Consider the following 19,293-nt stretch of genomic DNA (forward strand, 5'->3'; position numbering starts at 1 on the left):
GTTGCCCAGAGCTGGGACTCAGTGCCTGTCCCGCGCAGCACAAGGGTTGAATACCGGCTGTCCAGGGGCTGGATCTAGTGTCGCATGCCCAGAAAGGGTCCCAGGCCCTTGGAGGAGGGCTTTACCTGTTTGAAATTGAAGACGTTCAGCTTTGTTGCCCAGTGCTGGGCCTCCCTGGCCGTCCCGCGTAGCTCAGGGGTTGAAAACCGGCTGTCTAGGGGCTGGATCTAGGTGCGCATGCCCAGAAAGGGTCCCAGGCCCTTGGAGGAGGGCTGTACCTATTTGAAATTGGAGCCGATCAGCTTTGTTGCCCAGAGCTGGGCCTCCGTGCCCATTCCGCACACCTCAGGGGTTGAAAAACCGTCTGTCTAGGGGCTGGATCTAGGTGCGAATGCCCAGAAAGGGTCCCAGGCCCTTGGAGGTGGGCTATACCTGTTTGAAATTGGAGCCGTTCAGCTTTGTTGCCCAGAGCTGGGCCTCCGTGCCCGTCCCGCGCAGCTCAGGGGTTGAAAACCGGCTGCCTAGGGGCTGGATCTAGGTTCGCATTCCCAGAAAGGGTCCCAGGCCCTTGGAGGAGGGCTGTACATGTTTGAAATTGGAGCCGTTCAGCTTTGTTGCCCAGAGCTGGGCCTCCGTGCCCATCCCGCACACCTCAGGGGTTGAAAAACCGGCTGACTAGGGGCTGGATCTAGGTGCGCATGCCCAGAAAGGGTCCCAGGCCCTTGGAGGTGGGCTGTACCTGTTTGAAATTGGAGCCGTTCAGCTTTGTTGCCCAGTGCTGGGCCTCCGTGCCCGTCCCGCGCAGCACAGGGGTTGAAAACCGGCTGTCTAGGGGCTGGATCTAGGGTCGCATGCCCAGAAAGGGTCCCAGGCCCTTGGATGAGGGCTGTACCTGTTTGAAATTGGAGCCGTTCAGCTTTGTTGCCCAGGGCTGGACCTCCGTGCCAATCCCGCACACCTCAGGGGTTGAAAAACCGGCTGTCTAGGGGCTGGATCTAGGTCCTCATGACCAGAAAGGGTCCCAGGCCCTTGGAGGTGTGCTGTACCTGTTTGAAATTGGAGCCGTTCAGCTTTGTTGCCCAGAGCTGGGCCTCCGTGCTTGTCCAGCACAGCTCTGGGGTTGAAAACCGGCTGTCTAAGGGATGGATCTAGGTTCACATGCCCAGAAAGGGTCCCAGGCCCTTGGAGGTGGGCTGTACCTGATTGAAATTGGAGCCGTTCAGCTTTGTTGCCCAGAGCTGGGCCTCCGTGCCCGTCCCGCGCAGCTCAGGGGTTGAAAACCGGCTGTCTAGGGGCTGGATCTAGGTGTGCATGCCCAGAAAGGGTCCCAGGCCCTTGGTGGAGGGCTGTACCTGTTTGAAATTGGAGCCGTTCAGCTTTGTTGCCCAGAGCCGGGCCTCCGGGCCCGTCCTGCGCAGCTCATGGGTTGAAAACCGGCTGTCTAGGGGCTGGATCTAGGTGCGCATGCCCAGAAAGGTTCCCAGGCCCTTGGAGGTGGGCTGTACCTGTTTGAAATTGGAGCCGTTCAGCTTTGTTGCCCAGAGCTGGGCCTCCGTGCCCATTCCGCACACCTCAGGTGTTGAAAAACCGGCTCTCTAGGGGCTGGATCTAGGTGCGCATGCCCAGAAAGGGTCCCAGGCCCTTGGAGGTGGGCTGTACCTGTTTGAAATTGGAGCCGTTCAGCTTTGTTGCCCAGAGGTGGGCCTCCGTGCCCGTCCCGCGCAGCTCTGGGGTTGAAAACCGGCTGTCTAGGGGCTGGATCTAGGTGCGCATACCCAGAAAGGGTCCCAGGCCCTTGGAGGAGGGCTGTACCTGTTTGAAATTGGAGCCGATCAGCTTTGTTGCCCAGAGCTGGGCCTCCTTGCCTGTCCCGCGCAGCTCAGGGTTTGAAAACCGGCTGTCTAGGGGCTGGATCTAGGTTCGCATTCCCAGAAAGGGTCCCAGGCCCTTGGAGGTGGGCTGTACCTGTTTGAAATTGGAGCCGTTCAGCTTTGTTGCCCAGAGCTGGGCCTCCGTGCCCATCCCGCGCAGCTCAGGGGTTGAAAACCTGCTGCCTAGGGGCTGGATCTAGGTGCGCATGCCCAGAAAGGGTCCCAGGCCCTTGGCGGAGGGCCCTCCCTTTTTGAAATTGGAGCTGTTCAGCTTTGTTGCCCAGAGCTGGGCCTCCGTGCCCGTCCCGCGCAGCACAGGGGTTGAAAACCGGCTGTCTAGGGGCTGGATCTAGGTGCGCATGCCCAGAAAGGGTCCCAGGCCCTTGGAGGTTGTCTGTTCCTGTTTGAAATTGGAGCCGTTCTGCTTTGTTGCCCAGAGCTGGGACTCAGTGCCTGTCCCGCGCAGCACAAGGGTTGAATACCGGCTGTCCAGGGGCTGGATCTAGTGTCGCATGCCCAGAAAGGGTCCCAGGCCCTTGGAGGAGGGCTTTACCTGTTTGAAATTGGAGCCGTTCAGCTTTGTTGCCCAGAGCTGGGCCTCCGTGCCCGTCCCGCGCAGCTCAGGGGTTGAAAACCGGCTGCCTAGGGGCTGGATCTAGGTTCGCATTCCCAGAAAGGGTCCCAGGCCCTTGGAGGAGGGCTGTACATGTTTGAAATTGGAGCCGTTCAGCTTTGTTGCCCAGAGCTGGGCCTCCGTGCCCATCCCGCACACCTCAGGGGTTGAAAAACCGGCTGTCTAGGGGCTGGATCTAGGTGCGCATGCCCAGAAAGGGTCCCAGGCCCTTGGAGGTGGGCTGTACCTGTTTGAAATTTGAGCCGTTCAGCTTTGTTGCCCAGTGCTGGGCCTCCGTGCCCGTCCATCGTAGCTCAGGGGATGAAAACAGGCTGTCTAGGGGCTGGATCTAGGTGCACATGCCCAGAAAGGGTCCCTGGCCCTTGGAGGAGGGCTGCACCTGTTTGAAATTGGAGCCGTTCAGCTTTGTTGCCCAGAGCTGGGCCTCCTTGCCTGTCCCGCGCAGCTCAGGGGTTGAAAACCGGCTGTCTAGGGGCTGGATCTAGGTGCGCATGCCCTGAAACGGTCCCAGGCCGTTGGAGGTGGTCTGTACCTGTTTGAAATTGGAGCCGTTCAGCTTTGTTGCCCAGAGCTGGACCTCCGTGCCCGTCCCGCGCAGCTCAGGGGTTGAAAACAGGCTGTCAAGGGGCTGGATATAGGTGTGGATGCCCAAAAAGGGTCCCAGGCCCTTGGAGGTGGGCTGCACCTCTTTGAAATTGGAGCCGTTCTGCTTTGTTGCCAAGAGCTGTGCCTCCGTGCCCGTCCCTTGCAACTCAGGGGTTGAAAACCGCCTGTCTAGGGGCTGGATCTAGGTGCGCATGCCCAGAAAGGGTCCCAGGCCCTTGGAGGTGTGCTGTACCTGTTTGAAATTGGAGCCGTTCAGCTTTGTTGCCCAGAGCTGGGCTTCCGTGCCCGTCCCGCACACCTCAGGTGTTGAAAACCGGCTGTCTAGGGGCTGGATCTAGGTGCGCATGCCCAGAAAGGGTCCCAGGCCCTTGGAGGAGGGCTGTACCTGATTGAAATTGGAGCCGTTCAGCTTTGTTGCCCAGAGCTGGACCTCCGTGCCCGTCCCGCGCAGCTCAGGGGTTGAAAACAGGCTGTCTAGGGGCTGGATATAGCTGTGGATGCCCAAAAAGGGTCCCAGGCCCTTGGAGGTGGCCTGCACCTCTTTGAAATTGGAGCCGTTCTGCTTTGTTGCCAAGAGCTGTGCCTCCGTGCCCGTCCCTTGCAGCTCAGGGGTTGAAAACCGTCTGTCTAGGGGCTGGATCTAGGTGCGCATGCCCAGAAAGGGTCCCAGGCCCTTGAAGGTGGGCTATACCTGTTTGAAATTGGAGCCGTTCAGCTTTGTTGCCCAGAGCTGGGCCTCCGTGCCCGTCCCGCACAGCTCAGGGGATGAAAACCGGCTGCCTAGGGGCTGGATCTAGGTTCGCATTCCCAGAAAGGGTCCCAGGCCCTTGGAGGAGGGCTGTACATGTTTGAAATTGGAGCCGTTCAGCTTTGTTGCCCAGAGCTGGGCCTCCGTGCCCATCCCGCACACCTCAGGGGTTGAAAAACCGGCTGTCTAGGGGCTGGATCTAGGTGCGCATGCCCAGAAAGGGTCCCAGGCCCTTGGAGGTGGGCTGTACCTGTTTGAAATTGGAGCCGTTCAGCTTTGTTGCCCAGTGCTGGGCCTCCGTGCCCGTCCCGCGCAGCACAGGGGTTGAAAACCGGCTGTCTAGGGGCTGGATCTAGGGTCGCATGCCCAGAAAGGGTCCCAGGCCCTTGGAGGAGGGCTGTACCTGTTTGAAATTGGAGCCGTTCAGCTTTGTTGCCCAGGGCTGGACCTCCGTGCCCATCCCGCGCACCTCAGGGGTTGAAAAACCGGCTGTCTAGGGGCTGGATCTAGGTCCTCATGACCAGAAAGGGTCCCAGGCCCTTGCAGGTGTGCTGTACCTGTTTGAAATTGGAGCCGTACAGCTTTGTTGCCCAGAGCTGGGCCTCCGTGCTTGTCCAGCACAGCTCTGGGCTTGAAAACCGGCTGTCTAGGGGATGGGTCTAGGTTCGCATGCCCAGAAAGGGTCCCAGGCCTTTGGAGGTGGGCTGTACCTGATTGAAATTGGAGCCGTTCAGCTTTGTTGCCCAGAGCTGGGCCTCCGTGCCCATCCCGCACACCTCAGGGGTTGAAAAACCGGCTGACTAGGGGCTGGATCTAGGTGCGCATGCCCAGAAAGGGTCCCAGGCCCTTGGAGGTGGGCTGTACCTGTTTGAAATTGGAGCCGTTCAGCTTTGTTGCCCAGTGCTGGGCCTCCGTGCCCGTCCCGCGCAGCACAGGGGTTGAAAACCGGCTGTCTAGGGGCTGGATCTAGGGTCGCATGCCCAGAAAGGGTCCCAGGCCCTTGGAGGAGGGCTGTACCTGTTTGAAATTGGAGCCGTTCAGCTTTGTTGCCCAGGGCTGGACCTCCGTGCCAATCCCGCACACCTCAGGGGTTGAAAAACCGGCTGTCTAGGGGCTGGATCTAGGTCCTCATGACCAGAAAGGGTCCCAGGCCCTTGGAGGAGTGCTGTACCTGTTTGAAATTGGAGCCGTTCAGCTTTGTTGCCCAGAGCTGGGCCTCCGTGCTTGTCCAGCACAGCTCTGGGGTTGAAAACCGGCTGTCTAAGGGATGGATCTAGGTTCGCATGCCCAGAAAGGGTCCCAGGCCCTTGGAGGTGGGCTGTACCTGATTGAAATTGGAGCCATTCAGCTTTGTTGCCCAGAGCTGGGCCTCTGTGCCCGTCCCGCGCAGCTCAGGGGTTGAAAACCGGCTGTCTAGGGGCTGGATCTAGGTGCGCATGCCCAGAAAGGGTCCCAGGCCCTTGGCGGAGGGCCCTCCATTTTGAAATTGGAGCTGTTCAGCTTTGTTGCCTGGAGCTGGGCCTCCGTGCCCGTCCCGTGCAGCACAGGGGTTGAAAACCGGCTGTCTAGGGGATGGATCTAGGTGTGCATGCCCAGAAAGGGTCCCAGGCCCTTGGTGGAGGGCTGTACCTGTTTGAAATTGGAGCCATTCAGCTTTGTTGCCCAGAGCCGGGCCTCCGGGCCCGTCCTGCGCAGCTCATGGGTTGAAAACCGGCTGTCTAGCGGCTGGATCTAGGTGCGCATGTCCAGAAAGGTTCCCAGGCCCTTGGAGGTGGGCTATACCTGTTTGAAATTGGAGCCGTTCAGCTTTGTTGCCCAGAGCTGGGCCTCCGTGCCCATTCCGCACACCTCAGGGGTTGAAAAACCGGCTGTCTAGGGGCTGGATCTAGGTGCGCATGCCCAGAAAGGGTCCCAGGCCCTTGGAGGTGGGCTGTACCTGTTTGAAATTGGAGCCGTTCAGCTTTGTTGCCCAGAGGTGGGCCTCCGTGCCCGTCCCGCGCAGCTCAGGGGTTGAAAACCGGCTGTCTAGGGGCTGGATCTAGGTGCGCATACCCAGAAAGGGTCCCAGGCCCTTGGAGGAGGGCTGTACCTGTTTGAAATTGGAGCCGATCAGCTTTGTTGCCCAGAGCTGGGCCTCCTTGCCTGTCCCGCGCAGCTCAGGGTTTGAAAACCGGCTGTCTAGGGGCTGGATCTAGGTTCGCATTCCCAGAAAGGGTCCCAGGCCCTTGGAGGTGGGCTGTACCTGTTTGAAATTGGAGCCGTTCAGCTTTGTTGCGCAGAGGTGGGCCTCCGTGCCCATCCCGCACACTACAGGGGTTGAAAAACCGGCTGTCAAGGGGCTGGATCTAGGTGCTCATGCCCAGAAAGGGTCCCAGGCCCTTGGAGGTGGGCTGTACCTGTTTGAAATTGGAGCCGTTCAGCTTTGTTGCCCAGAGCTGGGCCTCCGTGCCCATCCCGCGCAGCTCAGGGGTTGAAAACCTGCTGCCTAGGGAATGGATCTAAGTTCGCCATCCCAGAAACGGTCCCAGGCTCTGGGAGGAGGGCTGTACCTGTTAGAAATTGGAGCCATTCAGCTTTGTTGCCCAGAGCTGGGCCTCCGTGCCCATCCCGCACACCTCAGGGGTTGAAAAACCGGCTGTCTAGGGGCTGGATCTAGTGTCGCATGCCCAGAAAGGGTCCCAGGCCCTTGGAGGAGGGCTTTACCTGTTTAAAATTGAAGAGGTTCAGCTTTGTTGCCCAGTGCTGGGCCTCCCTGGCCGTCCCGCGTAGCTCAGGGGTTGAAAACCGGCTGTCTAGGGGCTGGATCTAGGTGCGCATGCCCAGAAAGGGTCCCAGGCCCTTGGAGGTGGGCTGTACCTGTTTGAAATTGGAGCCGTTCTGCTTTGTTGCCCAGAGCTGGGCCTCCGTGCCCGTCCCGTTCAGCTCAGTGGTTGAAAACCGGCTGTCTAGGGGCTGGATCTAGGTGCGCATGCCCAGAAAGGGTCCCAGGCCCTTGGAGGAGGGCTGTACCTGTTTGAAATTGGAGCCGTTCAGCTTTGTTGCCCAGAGCTGGGCCTCCTTGCCCGTCCCGCGCAGCTCAGGGGTTGAAAACCGGCTGCCTAGGGGCTGGATCTAGGTTCGCATTCCCAGAAAGGGTCCCAGGCCCTTGGAGGAGGGCTGTACATGTTTGAAATTGGAGCCGTTCAGCTTTGTTGCCCAGAGCTGGGCCTCCGTGCCCATCCCGCACACCTAAGGGGTTGAAAAACCGGCTGTCTAGGGGCTGGATCTAGGTGCGCATGCCCAGAAAGGGTCCCAGGCCCTTGGAGGTGGGCTGTACCTGTTTGAAATTGGAGCCGTTCAGCTTTGTTGCCCAGTGCTGGGCCTCCGTGCCCGTCCCGCGCAGCACAGGGGTTGAAAACCGGCTGTCTAGGGGCTGGATCTAGGGTCGCATGCCCAGAAAGGGTCCCAGGCCCTTGGAGGAGGGCTGTACCTGTTTGAAATTGGAGCCGTTCAGCTTTGTTGCCCAGGGCTTGACCTCCGTGCCCATCCCGCACACCTCAGGGGTTGAAAAACCGGCTGTCTAGGGGCTGGATCTAGGTCCTCATGACCAGAAAGGGTCCCAGGCCCTTGCAGGTGTGCTGTACCTGTTTGAAATTGGAGCCGTTCAGCTTTGTTGCCCAGAGCTGGGCCTCCGTGCTTGTCCAGCACAGCTCTGGGCTTGAAAACCGGCTGTCTAGGGGATGGATCTAGGTTCGCATTCCCAGAAAGGGTCCCAGGCCTTTGGAGGTGGGCTGTACCTGATTGAAATTGGAGCCGTTCAGCTTTGTTGCCCAGAGCTGGGCCTCCGTGCCCATCCCGCACACCTCAGGGGTTGAAAAACCGGCTGACTAGGGGCTGGATCTAGGTGCGCATGCCCAGAAAGGGTCCCAGGCCCTTGGAGGTGGGCTGTACCTGTTTGAAATTGGAGCCGTTCAGCTTTGTTGCCCAGTGCTGGGCCTCTGTGCCCGTCCCGCGCAGCACAGGGGTTGAAAACCGGCTGTCTAGGGGCTGGATCTAGGGTCGCATGCCCAGAAAGGGTCCCAGGCCCTTGGAGGAGGGCTGTACCTGTTTGAAATTGGAGCCGTTCAGCTTTGTTGCCCAGGGCTGGACCTCCGTGCCAATCCCGCACACCTCAGGGGTTGAAAAACCGGCTGTCTAGGGGCTGGATCTAGGTCCTCATGACCAGAAAGGGTCCCAGGCCCTTGGAGGTGTGCTGTACCAGTTTGAAATTGGAGCCGTTCAGCTTTGTTGCCCAGAGCTGGGCCTCCGTGCTTGTCCAGCACAGCTCTGGGGTTGAAAACCGGCTGTCTAAGGGATGGATCTAGGTTCGCATGCCCAGAAAGGGTCCCAGGCCCTTGGAGGTGGGCTGTACCTGATTGAAATTGGAGCCGTTCAGCTTTGTTGCCCAGAGCTGGGCCTCCGTGCCCGTCCCGCGCAGCTCAGGGGTTGAAAACCGGCTGTCTAGGGGCTGGATCTAGGTGCGCATGCCCAGAAAGGGTCCCAGGCCCTTGGCGGAGGGCCCTCCATTTTGAAATTGGAGCTGTTCAGCTTTGTTGCCCGGAGCTGGGCCTCCGTGCCCGTCCCGTGCAGCACAGGGGTTGAAAACCGGCTGTCTAGGGGATGGATCTAGGTGTGCAAGCCCAGGAAGGGTCCCAGGCCCTTGGTGGAGGGCTGTACCTGTTTGAAATTGGAGCCGTTCAGCTTTGTTGCCCAGAGCCGGGCCTCCGGGCCCGTCCTGCGCAGCTCATGGGTTGAAAACCGGCTGTCTAGCGGCTGGATCTAGGTGCGCATGTCCAGAAAGGTTCCCAGGCCCTTGGAGGTGGGCTGTACCTGTTTGAAATTGGAGCCGTTCAGCTTTGTTGCCCAGAGCTGGGCCTCCGTGCCCATTCCGCACACCTCAGGGGTTGAAAAACCGGCTGTCTAGGGGCTGGATCTAGGTGCGCATGCCCAGAAAGGGTCCCAGGCCCTTGGAGGTGGGCTGTACCTGTTTTAAATTGGAGCGGTTCAGCTTTGTTGCCCAGAGGTGGGCCTCCGTGCCCGTCCCGCGCAGCTCAGGGGTTGAAAACCGGCTGTCTAGGGGCTGGATCTAGGTGCGCATACCCAGAAAGGGTCCCAGGCCCTTGGAGGAGGGCTGTACCTGTTTGAAATTGGAGCCGATCAGCTTTGTTGCCCAGAGCTGGGCCTCCTTGCCTGTCCCGCGCAGCTCAGGGTTTGAAAACCGGCTGTCTAGGGGCTGGATCTAGGTTCGCATTCCCAGAAAGGGTCCCAGGCCCTTGGAGGTGGGCTGTACCTGTTTGAAATTGGAGCCGTTCAGCTTTGTTGCGCAGAGGTGGGCCTCCGTGCCCATCCCGCACACTTCAGGGGTTGAAAAACCGGCTGTCTAGGGGCTGGATCTAGGTGCTCATGCCCAGAAAGGGTCCCAGGCCCTTGGAGGTGGGCTGTACCTGTTTGAAATTGGAGCCGTTCAGCTTTGTTGCCCAGAGCTGGGCCTCCGTGCCCATCCCGCGCAGCTCAGGGGTTGAAAACCTGCTGCCTAGGGAATGGATCTAAGTTCGCCATCCCAGAAACGGTCCCAGGCTCTGGGAGGAGGGCTGTACCTGTTTGAAATTGGAGCCATTCAGCTTTGTTGCCCAGAGCTGGGCCTCCGTGCCCATCCCGCACACCTCAGGGGTTGAAAAACCGGCTGTCTAGGGGCTGGATCTAGGTGCGCATGCCCAGAAAGGGTCCCAGGCCCTTGGCGGAGGGCCCTCCCTTTTTGAAATTGGAGCTGTTCAGCTTTGTTGCCCAGAGCTGGGCCTCCGTGCCCGTCCCGCGCAGCACAGGGGTTGAAAACCGGCTGTCTAGGGGCTGGATCTAGGTGCGCATGCCCAGAAAGGGTCCCAGGCCCTTGGAGGTTGTCTGTTCCTGTTTGAAATTGGAGCCGTTCTGCTTTGTTGCCCAGAGCTGGGACTCCGTGCCTGTCCCGCGCAGCACAAGGGTTGAATACCGGCTGTCCAGGGGCTGGATCTAGTGTCGCATGCCCAGAAAGGGTCCCAGGCCCTTGGAGGAGGGCTTTACCTGTTTGAAATTGAAGACGTTCAGCTTTGTTGCCCAGTGCTGGGCCTCCCTGGCCGTCCCGCGTAGCTCAGGGGTTGAAAACCGGCTGTCTAGGGGCTGGATCTAGGTGCGCATGCCCAGAAAGGGTCCCAGGCCCTTGGAGATGGGCTGTATCTGTTTGAAATTGGAGCCGTTCAGCTTTGTTGCCCAGAGCTGGGCCTCCGTGCCAGTCCCGTTCAGCTCAGTGGTTGAAAACCGGCTGTCTAGGGGCTGGATCTAGGTGCGCATGCCCAGAAAGGGTCCCAGGCCCTTGGAGATGGGCTGTACCTGTTTGAAATTGGAGCCGTTCAGCTTTGTTGCCCAGAGCTGGGCCTCCGTGCCCATTCCGCACACCTCAGGGGTTGAAAAACCGTCTGTCTAGGGGTTGGATCTAGGTGCGCATGCCCAGAAAGGGTCCCAGGCCCTTGGAGGTGGGCTATACCTGTTTGAAATTGGAGCCGTTCAGCTTTGTTGCCCAGAGTTGGGCCTCCGTGCCCGTCCCGCGCAGCTCAGGGGTTGAAAACCGGCTGCCTAGGGGCTGGATCTAGGTTCGCATTCCCAGAAAGGGTCCCAGGCCCTTGGAGGAGGGCTGTACATGTTTGAAATTGGAGCCGTTCAGCTTTGTTGCCCAGAGCTGGGCCTCCGTGCCCATCCCGCACACCTCAGGGGTTGAAAAACCGGCTGTCTAGGGGCTGGATCTAGGTGCGCATGCCCAGAAAGGGTCCCAGGCCCTTGGAGGTGGGCTGTACCTGTTTGAAATTGGAACCGTTCAGCTTTGTTGCCCAGTGCTGGGCCTCCCTGCCCGTCCCGCGTAGCTCAGTGGATGAAAACAGGCTCTCTAGGGGCTGGATCTAGGTGCGCATGACCAGAAAGGGTCCCTGGCCCTTGGAGGAGGGCTGCACCTGTTTGAAATTGGAGCCGTTCAGCTTTTTTGCCCAGAGCTGGGCCTCCTTGCCTGTCCCGCGCAGCTCAGGGGTTGAAAACCGGCTGTCTAGGGGCTGGATCTAGGTGCGCATGCCCTGAAACGGTCCCAGGCCCTTGGAGGTGGTCTGTACCTGTTTGAAATTGGAGCCGTTCAGCTTTGTTGCCCAGAGCTGGACCTCCGTGCCCGTCCCGCGCAGCTCAGGGGTTGAAAACAGGCTGTCTAGGGGCTGGATATAGGTGTGGATGCCCAAAAAGGGTCCCAGGCCCTTGGAGGTGGGCTGCACCTCTTTGAAATTGGAGCCGTTCTGCTTTGTTGCCAAGAGCTGTGCCTCCGTGCCCGTCCCTTGCAGCTCAGGGGTTGAAAACCGCCTGTCTAGGGGCTGGATCTAGGTGCGCATGCCCAGAAAGGGTCCCAGGCCCTTGTAGGTGTGCTGTACCTGTTTTAAATTGGAGCCGTTCAGCTTTGTTGCCCAGAGCTGGGCTTCCGTGCCCGTCCCGCACACCTCAGGGGTTGAAAACCGGCTGTCTAGGGGCTGGATCTAGGTGCGCATGCCCAGAAAGGGTCCCAGGCCCTTGGAGGAGGGCTGTACCTGTTTGAAATTGGAGCCGTTCAGCTTTGTTGCCCAGAGCTGGGCCTCCTTGCCTGTCCCGCGCAGCTCAGGGGTTGAGAACCGGCTGTCTAGGGGCTGGATCTAGGTGCGCATGCCCTGAAACGGTCCCAGGCCCTTGGAGGTGGTCTGTACCTGTTTGAAATTGGAGCCGTTCAGCTTTGTTGCCCAGAGCTGGGCTTCCGTGCCCGTCCCGCACACCTCAGGGGTTGAAAACCGGATGTCTAGGGGCTGGATCTAGGGTCGCATGCCCAGAAAGGGTCCCAGGCCCTTGGAGGAGGGCTGTACCTGTTTGAAATTGGAGCCGTTCAGCTTTGTTGCCCAGTGCTTGGCCTCCCTGCCCATCACGCGTAGCTTAGGGGTTGAAAACCGGCTTTCTAGGGGCTGGATCTAGGTACGCACGCCCAGAAAGGGTCCCAGGCCCTTGGAGATGGGCTGTACCTGTTTGCAATTGGAGCCGTACAGCTTTGTTGCCCAGAGCTGGGCCTCCGTGTCCGTCCCGATCAGCTCAGGGGTTGAAAATCGGCTGTCTAGGGGCTGGATTTAGGTGCGCATGCCCAGAAAGGGTCCCAGGCCCTTGGAGGAGGGCTGTACCTGTTTGAAATTGGAGCGTTCAACTTTGGTGCCCAGTGCTTGGCCTCCCTGCCCATCCCGCGTAGCTCAGGGGTTGAAAACCGGCTGTCTAGGGGCTGGATCTAGGTGCGCATGCCCAGAAAGAGTCCCAGGCCCTTGGAGGAGGGCCCTCCCTGTTTGAAATTGGAGCCGTTCAGCTTTGTTGCCCAGAGGTGGGCCTCCGTGCTCGTCCCGCGCAGCTCAGGGGTTGAAAACCGTGTGTCTAGGGGCTGGATCTAGGTGCGCATGCCCAGAAAGGATCCCAGGCCCTTGGAGGTGGGCTGTATCTGGTTGCAATTGGAGCCGTTCAGCTTTGTTGCCCAGAGCTGGGCCTCCGTGTCCGTCCCGCGCAGCTCAAGGGTTGAAAAACGGCTGTCTAGGGGCTGGATCTAGGTTGGCACGCCCAGAAAGGGTCCCTGGCCCTTGGATGTGGTCTGTACCTGTTTGAAATTGGAGCCGTTCAGCTTTGTTGCCAAACAGTTGGGCCTCCGTGCCAGTCCCCCGCAGCTCAGGTGTTGAAAACCGGCTGTCTTGGGGCTTGATCTAGGTGTGCATGCCCAGAAAGGGACCCAGGCCCTTGGAGGAGAGCTGTACCTGTTTGAAATTGGAGACGTTCAGCTTTGTTGCCCAGTGCTGGGCCTCCGTGCCCGTCCCGCGTAGCTCAGGGGTTGAAAACCGGCTGTCTAGGGGCTGGATCTAGGTGCGCATGCGCAAAAAGGGACCCAGGCCCTTGGAGGAGGGCTGTACCTGTTTGAAATTGGAGCCGCACAGCTTTGGTGCCCAGAGCTGGGCCTCCAAGCCCGTCCCGCGCAGCTCAGGGGTTGAAAACCGCCTGTCTAGGGGCTGGATCTAGGTGCGCATGCCCAGAAAGGGTCCCAGGCCCTTGGAGGAGGGCTGTACCTGTTTGAAATTGGAGCCGTTCTGCTTTATTGCCCAGAGCTGGGACTCCGTGCCCGTCCCGCGCAGCACAGGGGTTGAAAACCGGCTGTCTAGGGGCTGGATCTAGGGTCGCATGCCAAGAAAGGGTCCCAGGCCCTTGGAGGAGGGCTGTACCTGTTTGAAATTGGAGCCGTTCAGCTTTGTTGCCCAGTGCTTGGCCTCCCTGCCCATCACGCGTAGCTTAGGGGTTGAAAACCGGCTGTCTAGGGGCTGGATATAGGTACGCATGCCCAGAAAGGGTCCCAGGCCCTTGGAGATGGGCTGTACCTGTTTGAAATTGGAGCCGTTCAGCTTTGTTGCCCAGAGTTGGGCCTCCGTGTCCGTCCCGATCAGCTCAGGGGTTGAAAATCGGCTGTCTAGGGGCTGGATTTAGGTGCGCATGCCCAGAAAGGGTCCCAGGCCCTTGGAGGAGGGCTGTACCTGTTTGAAATTGGAGCGTTCAACTTTGGTGCCCAGTGCTTGGCCTCCCTGCCCATCCCGCGTAGCTCAAGGGTTGAAAACCGGCTGTCTAGGGGCTGGATATAGGTGCGCATGCCCAGAAAGGGTCTCAGGCCCTTGGAGGAGGGCCCTCCCTGTTTGAAATTGGAGCCGTTCAGCTTTGTTGCCCAGAGCTGGGCCTCCGTGCCCGTCCCGCGCAGCACAGGGGTTGAAAACCGGCTGTCTAGGGGCTGGATCTAGGTGCGCATGCCCAGAAAGGGTCCCAGGCCCTTGGAGGAGGGCTGTACCTGTTTGAAATTGGAGCCGTTCAGCTTTGTTGCCAAACAGTTGGGCCTCCGTGCCAGTCCCGCGCAGCTCAGGGGTTGAAAACCGGCTGTCTAGGGGCTTGATCTAGGTGCGGATGCCCAGAAAGGGTCCCAGGCCTTTGGAGGTGGGCTGTACCTGTTTGAAATTCGAGCCGTTCAGCTTTGTTGCCCAGAGCTGGGCCTCCTTGCCCATCCCGCACTCCTCAGGGGTTGAAAAACCGGCTGTCTAGGGGCTGGATCTAGGTGCGCCTGCCCAGAAAGGGACCCAGGCCCTTGGAGGAGGGCTGTACCTGTTTGAAATTGGAGCCGCTCATGTTTGGTGCCCAGAGCTGGGCCTCCGTGCCCGTCCCGCGCAGCTCAGGGGTTGAAAACCGCCTGTCTAGAGGCTGGATCTAGGTGCGCATGCCCAGAAAGGGACCCAGGCCCTTGGAGGAGGGCTGTACCTGTTTGAAATTGGAGCCGCTCAGCTTTGGTGCCCAGAGCTGGGCCTCCATGCCCGTCCCGCCCAGCTCAGGGGTTGAAAACCGCCTGTCCAAGGGCTGGATCTAGGTGCGCATTACCAGAAAGGGTCCCTGGCCCTTGGAGGTGGGCTGTACCTGTCTGAAATTGGAGCCGTTCAGCTTTGTTGCCCAGAGCTGGGCCTCCGTGCCTGTCCCGTACACCTCAGGGGTTGAAAACCGGCTCTATTGGGGTTGGATCTAGGCGCGCATGCCCAGAAAGGGTCCCAGGCCCTTGAAGGAGGGCTGTACCTGTTTGAAATTGGAGCCGTTCAGCTTTGTTGCCCAGAGCTGGGCCTCCTTGCCCGTCCCGCGCAGCTCAGGGGTTGAAAACCGGGTGTCTAGGGGCTGCATCTAGGTGCGCATGCCCAGAAAGGATCCCAGGCCCTTGGAGGTGGGCTGTATCTGTTTGAAATTGGAGCCGTTCAGCTTTGTTGCCCAGAGCTGGGCCTCCGTGTCCGTCCCGCCCAGCTCAAGGGTTGAAAACCAGCTGTATAGGGGCTGGATCTAGGTGCGCATGCCCAGAAAGGGTCCCAGGCCCATGGGGAGGGCCGTACCTGTTTGAAATTGGAGCCGTTCAGATTTGTTGCCCAGAGGTGGGCCTCCGTGCCCGTCCCGCGCAGCTCCGGGGTTGAAAACCGGCTGTCAAGGGGCTGGATCTAGATGCGCATGCCCAGAAAGGGTCCCAGGCCCTTGGAGGAGGGCTGTACCTGTTTGAAATTGGAGCCGTTCAGCTTTGTTGCCAAACAGTTGGGCCTCCGTGCTAGTCCCGCACCGCTCAGGGGTTGAAAACCGGCTGTCTAGGGGCTTGATCTAGGTGCGGATGCCCAGAAAGGGTCCCAGGCCCTTGGAGGTCACTGTACCTGTTTGAAATTGGAGCCCTTCAGCTTTGTTGCCTAGAGCTGGGCCTCGGTGCCCGTCCCGCACTCCTCAGGGGTTGAAAAACCGGCTGTCTAGGGGCTGGATCTAGGTGCGCCTGCCCAGAAAGGGTCCCAGGCCCTTGGATGTGGTCTGTACCTGTTTGAAATTGGAGCCGTTCAGCTTTGTTGCCAAACAGTTGGGCCTCCGTGCCAGTCCCCCGCAGCTCAGGTGTTGAAAACCGGCTGTCTAGGGGCTTGATCTAGGTGTGCATGCCCAGAAAGGGACCCAGGCCCTTGGAGGAGAGCTGTACATGTTTGAAATTGGAGACATTCAGCTTTGTTGCCCAGTGCTGGGCCTCCGCGCCCGTCCCGCGTAGCTCAGGGGTTGAAAACTGGCTGTCTAGGGGCTGGATCTAGGTGCGCATGCGCAGAAAGGGACCCAGGCCCTTGGAGGAGGGCTGTACCTGTTTGAAATTGGAGCTGCACAGCTTTGGTGCCCAGAGCTGGGCCTCCATGCCCGTCCCGCGCAGCTCAGGGGTTGAAAACCGCCTGTCTAGGGGCTGGATCTAGGTGCGCATGCCCAGAAAGGGTCCCTGGCCCTTGGAGGTGGGCTGTACCTGCTTGAAATTAGAGCCGTTCAGCTTTGTTGCCCAGAGCTGGGCCTCCGTGCCCGTCCTGTACACATCAGGGGTTGAAAACCGTGTGTCTAGGGGCTGGATCTAGGTGCGCATGCCCAGAGAGGGTCCCAGGCCCTTGGAGGAGGGCTATACCTGTTTGAAATTGGAGCCGTTCTGCTTTGTTGCCAAGAGCTGGGCCTCCGTGCCCGTCCCGCGCAGCTCAAGGGTTGAAAACCGGCTGTCTAGGGGCTGGATCTAGGTTGGCATGCCCAGAAAGGGTCCCTGGCCCTTGGAGGTGGGCTGTGCCTGTTTGAAATTGGAGCCGTTCAGCTTTGTTGTCCAGAGCTGGGCCTCTGTGCTCGTCCCGCGTAGCTCAGGGGTTGAAAACGGGCTGTCTAGGGGCTGGATCTAGGTGCGCATGCCCAGAGAGGGTCCCAGGCCCTTGGAGGAGGGCTATACCTGTTTGAAATTGGAGCCGTTCAGCTTTGTTGCCAAGAGCTGGGCCTCCGTGCCCGTCCCGCGCAGCTCAGGTGTTGAATACCGGCTGTCTAGGGGCTAGATCTAGGTGCGCATGCCCAGAAAAGGACCCAGGCCCTTGGAGGAGGGCTGTACCTGTTTGAAATTGGAGCCGCTCAGCTTTGCTACCCAGAGCTGAGCCTCCGTGCCCATCCCGCGAAACTCAGGGGTTGAAAACGGCCTGTCAAGAGGCTGGATCTAGGTGCGCATGCCCAGAAAGGGACCCAGGCCCTTGGAGGAGGGGTGTACCTGTTTGAAATTGGAGCCGCTCAGCTTTGGTGCACAGAGCTGGGCCTCCATGCCCGTCCCGCCCAGCTCAGGGGTTGAAAACCGCCTGTCTAGGGGCTGGATCTAGGTGCGCATTACCAGAAAGGGTCCCTGGCCCTGGGAGGTGGGCTGTACCTGTCTGAAATTGGAGCCGTTCAGCTTTGTTGCCCAGAGCTGGGCATCCGTGCCCGTCCCGTGCAGCTCAGGGGTTGAAAACCGGGTGTCTAGGGGCTGGATCTAGGTGCGCATGCCCAGAAAGGATCCCAGGCCCTTGGAGGTGGGCTGTATCTGTTTGCAATTGGAGCCGTTCAGCTTTGTTGCCCAGAGCTGGGCCTCCGTGTCCGTCCCGCGCAGCTCAAGGGTTGAATACCGGCTGTCTAGAGGCTGGATCTAGGTTGGCATGCGCAGAAAGGGTCCCTGGCCCTTGGAGGTGCGCTGTACCTGTTTGAAATTGGAGCCGTTCAGCTTTGTTGCCCAGAGCTGGGCCTCCGTGCTCGTCCCGCGCAGCTCAGGGGTTGAAAACCGGCTGTCTAGGGTCTGGATCTAGGTGCGCATGCCCAGAGAGGGTCCCAGGCCCTTGGAGGAGGGCTGTACCTGTTTGAAATTGGAGCCGTTCAGCTTTGTTGCCAAGAGCTGGGCCTCCGTGCCCGTCCTGCGCAGCTCTGGGGTTGAAAACCGGCTGTCTAGGGTCTGGATCTAGGTGCGCATGCCCAGAAAGGGTCCCAGGCCCTTGGAGGAGGGCTGTACCTGTTTGAAATTGGAGCCGTTCAGCTTTGTTGCCCAGAGCTGGGCCTCCGTGCCCGTCCCGCGCAGCTCAGGGGTTTAAAACCGGCTGTCTAAGGGCTGGATCTCGGTGCGCATGCCCAGAAAGGATCCCAGGACCTTGGAGGAGGGCTGTACCTGTTTGAAATTGCAGCCGTTCAGCTTTGTTGCCCAGAGCTGTGCCTCCGTGCCCGTCCCGCGCTGCTCAGGGGTTTAAAACCGGCTGTCTAGGGGCTGGTTCTAGGTGCGCATGCCCAGAAAGTGTCCCAGGCCCTTGGAGGTGGGCTGTACCTGTTTGAAATTGGAGCCGTTCAACTTCCTTGCACAGAGCTGGGCTACCGTGCCCGTCCCGCGCAGCACAGGGGTTGAAAACCGGCTGTCTAGTGGCTGGATCTAGATGCGCATGCCCAGAAAGGGTCCCAGGCCCTTGGAGTAGGGCTGTACCTGTTTGAAATTGGAGCCGTTCAGCTTTGTTGCCAAACAGTTGGGCCTTCGTGCCAGTCCCGCACAGCTCAGTGGTTGAAAACCGGCTGTCTAGGGGCTTGATCTAGGTGCGGATGCCCAGAAAGGGTCCCAGGCCCTAGGAGGTCACTGTACCTGTTTGAAATTGGAGCCGTTCAGCTTTCTTGCCCAGAGCTGGGCCTCCGTGCCCGTCCCGCACTCCTCAGTGGTTGAAAAACCGGCTGTCTAGGGGCTGGATCTAGGTGCGCCTGCCCAGAAAGGGTCCCAGGCCCTTGGATGTGGTCTGTACCTGTTTGAAATTGGAGCCGTTCAGCTTTGTTGCCAAACAGTTGGGCCTCCGTGCCAGTCCCCCGCAGCTCAGGTGTTGAAAACCGGCTGTCTAGGGGCTTGATCTAGGTGTGCATGCCCAGAAAGGGACCCAGGCCCTTGGAGGAGAGCTGTACCTGTTTGAAATTGGAGCCTTTCAGCTTTGTTGCGAAGAGCTGGGCCTCCGTGCCCGTCCCGCGCAGCTCAGGTGTTGAATACCGGCTCTCTAGGGGCTGGATCTAGGTGCGCATGCCCAGAAAGGGTCCCAGGCCCTTGGAGGAGGGCTGTACCAGTTTGAAATTGGAGCCTTTCAGCTTTGTTGCCCAGAGCTGGGCCTCCGTGCCCGTCCCGCGCAGCTCAGGGGTTGAAAACCGGCTGTCTAGGGGCTGGATCTCGGTGCGCATACCCAGAAAGGGTCCCAGGACCTTGGAGGAGGGCTGTACCTGTTTGAAATTGGAGCCGTTCAGCTCTGTTGCCCAGAGCTGGGCCTCCGTGCCCGTCCCGCGCAGCTCAGGGGTTGAAAACCGGCTGTCTAGATGCTGGTTCTAGGTGCGCATGCCCAGAAAGGGTCCCAGGTCCTTGGAGGTGGGCTGTACCTATTTGAAATTGGAGTCGTTCAGCTTTGTTGCCAAGAGCTGGGCCTCCGTGCCCGTCCGGCGTAGCTCAGGGGTTGAAAACCGGCTGTTTAGGGGCTGGATCTAGGTGCGCATGCCCAGAAAGGGACCCAGGCCCTTGGAGGAGGGCTGTACCTGTTTGAAATTGGAGCCGTTCAGCTTTGGTGCCCAGAGCTGGGCCTCCGTGCCCGTCCCGCGCAGCTCAGGGGTTGAAAACCGGCTGTCTAGATGCTGGTTCTAGGTGCGCATGCCCAGAAAGGGTCCCAGGTCCTTGGAGGTGGGCTGTACCTGTCTGAAATTGGAGCCGTTCAGCTTTGTTGCCCAGAGCTGGGCCTCCGTGCCTGTCCCGTACACCTCAGGGGTTGAAAACCGGCTCTATTGGGGTTGGATCTAGGTGCGCATGCCCAGAAAGGGTCCCAGGCCCTTGAAGGAGGGCTGTACCTGTTTGAAATTGGAGCCGTTCAGCTTTGTTGCCCAGAGGTGGGCCTCCGTGCTCGTCCCGCGCAACACAGGGGTTGAAAACCGTGTGTCTAGGGGCTGGATCTAGGTGCGCATGCCCAGAAAGGATCCCAGGCCCTTGGAGGTGGGCTGTATCTGTTTGCAATTGGAGCCGT

The sequence above is a fragment of the Sorex fumeus genome, unplaced genomic scaffold, assembly GCF_029834395.1.
Source record: "Sorex fumeus unplaced genomic scaffold, SorFum_2.1 ptg000095l, whole genome shotgun sequence".
Classification (NCBI taxonomy): domain Eukaryota; kingdom Metazoa; phylum Chordata; class Mammalia; order Eulipotyphla; family Soricidae; genus Sorex; species Sorex fumeus.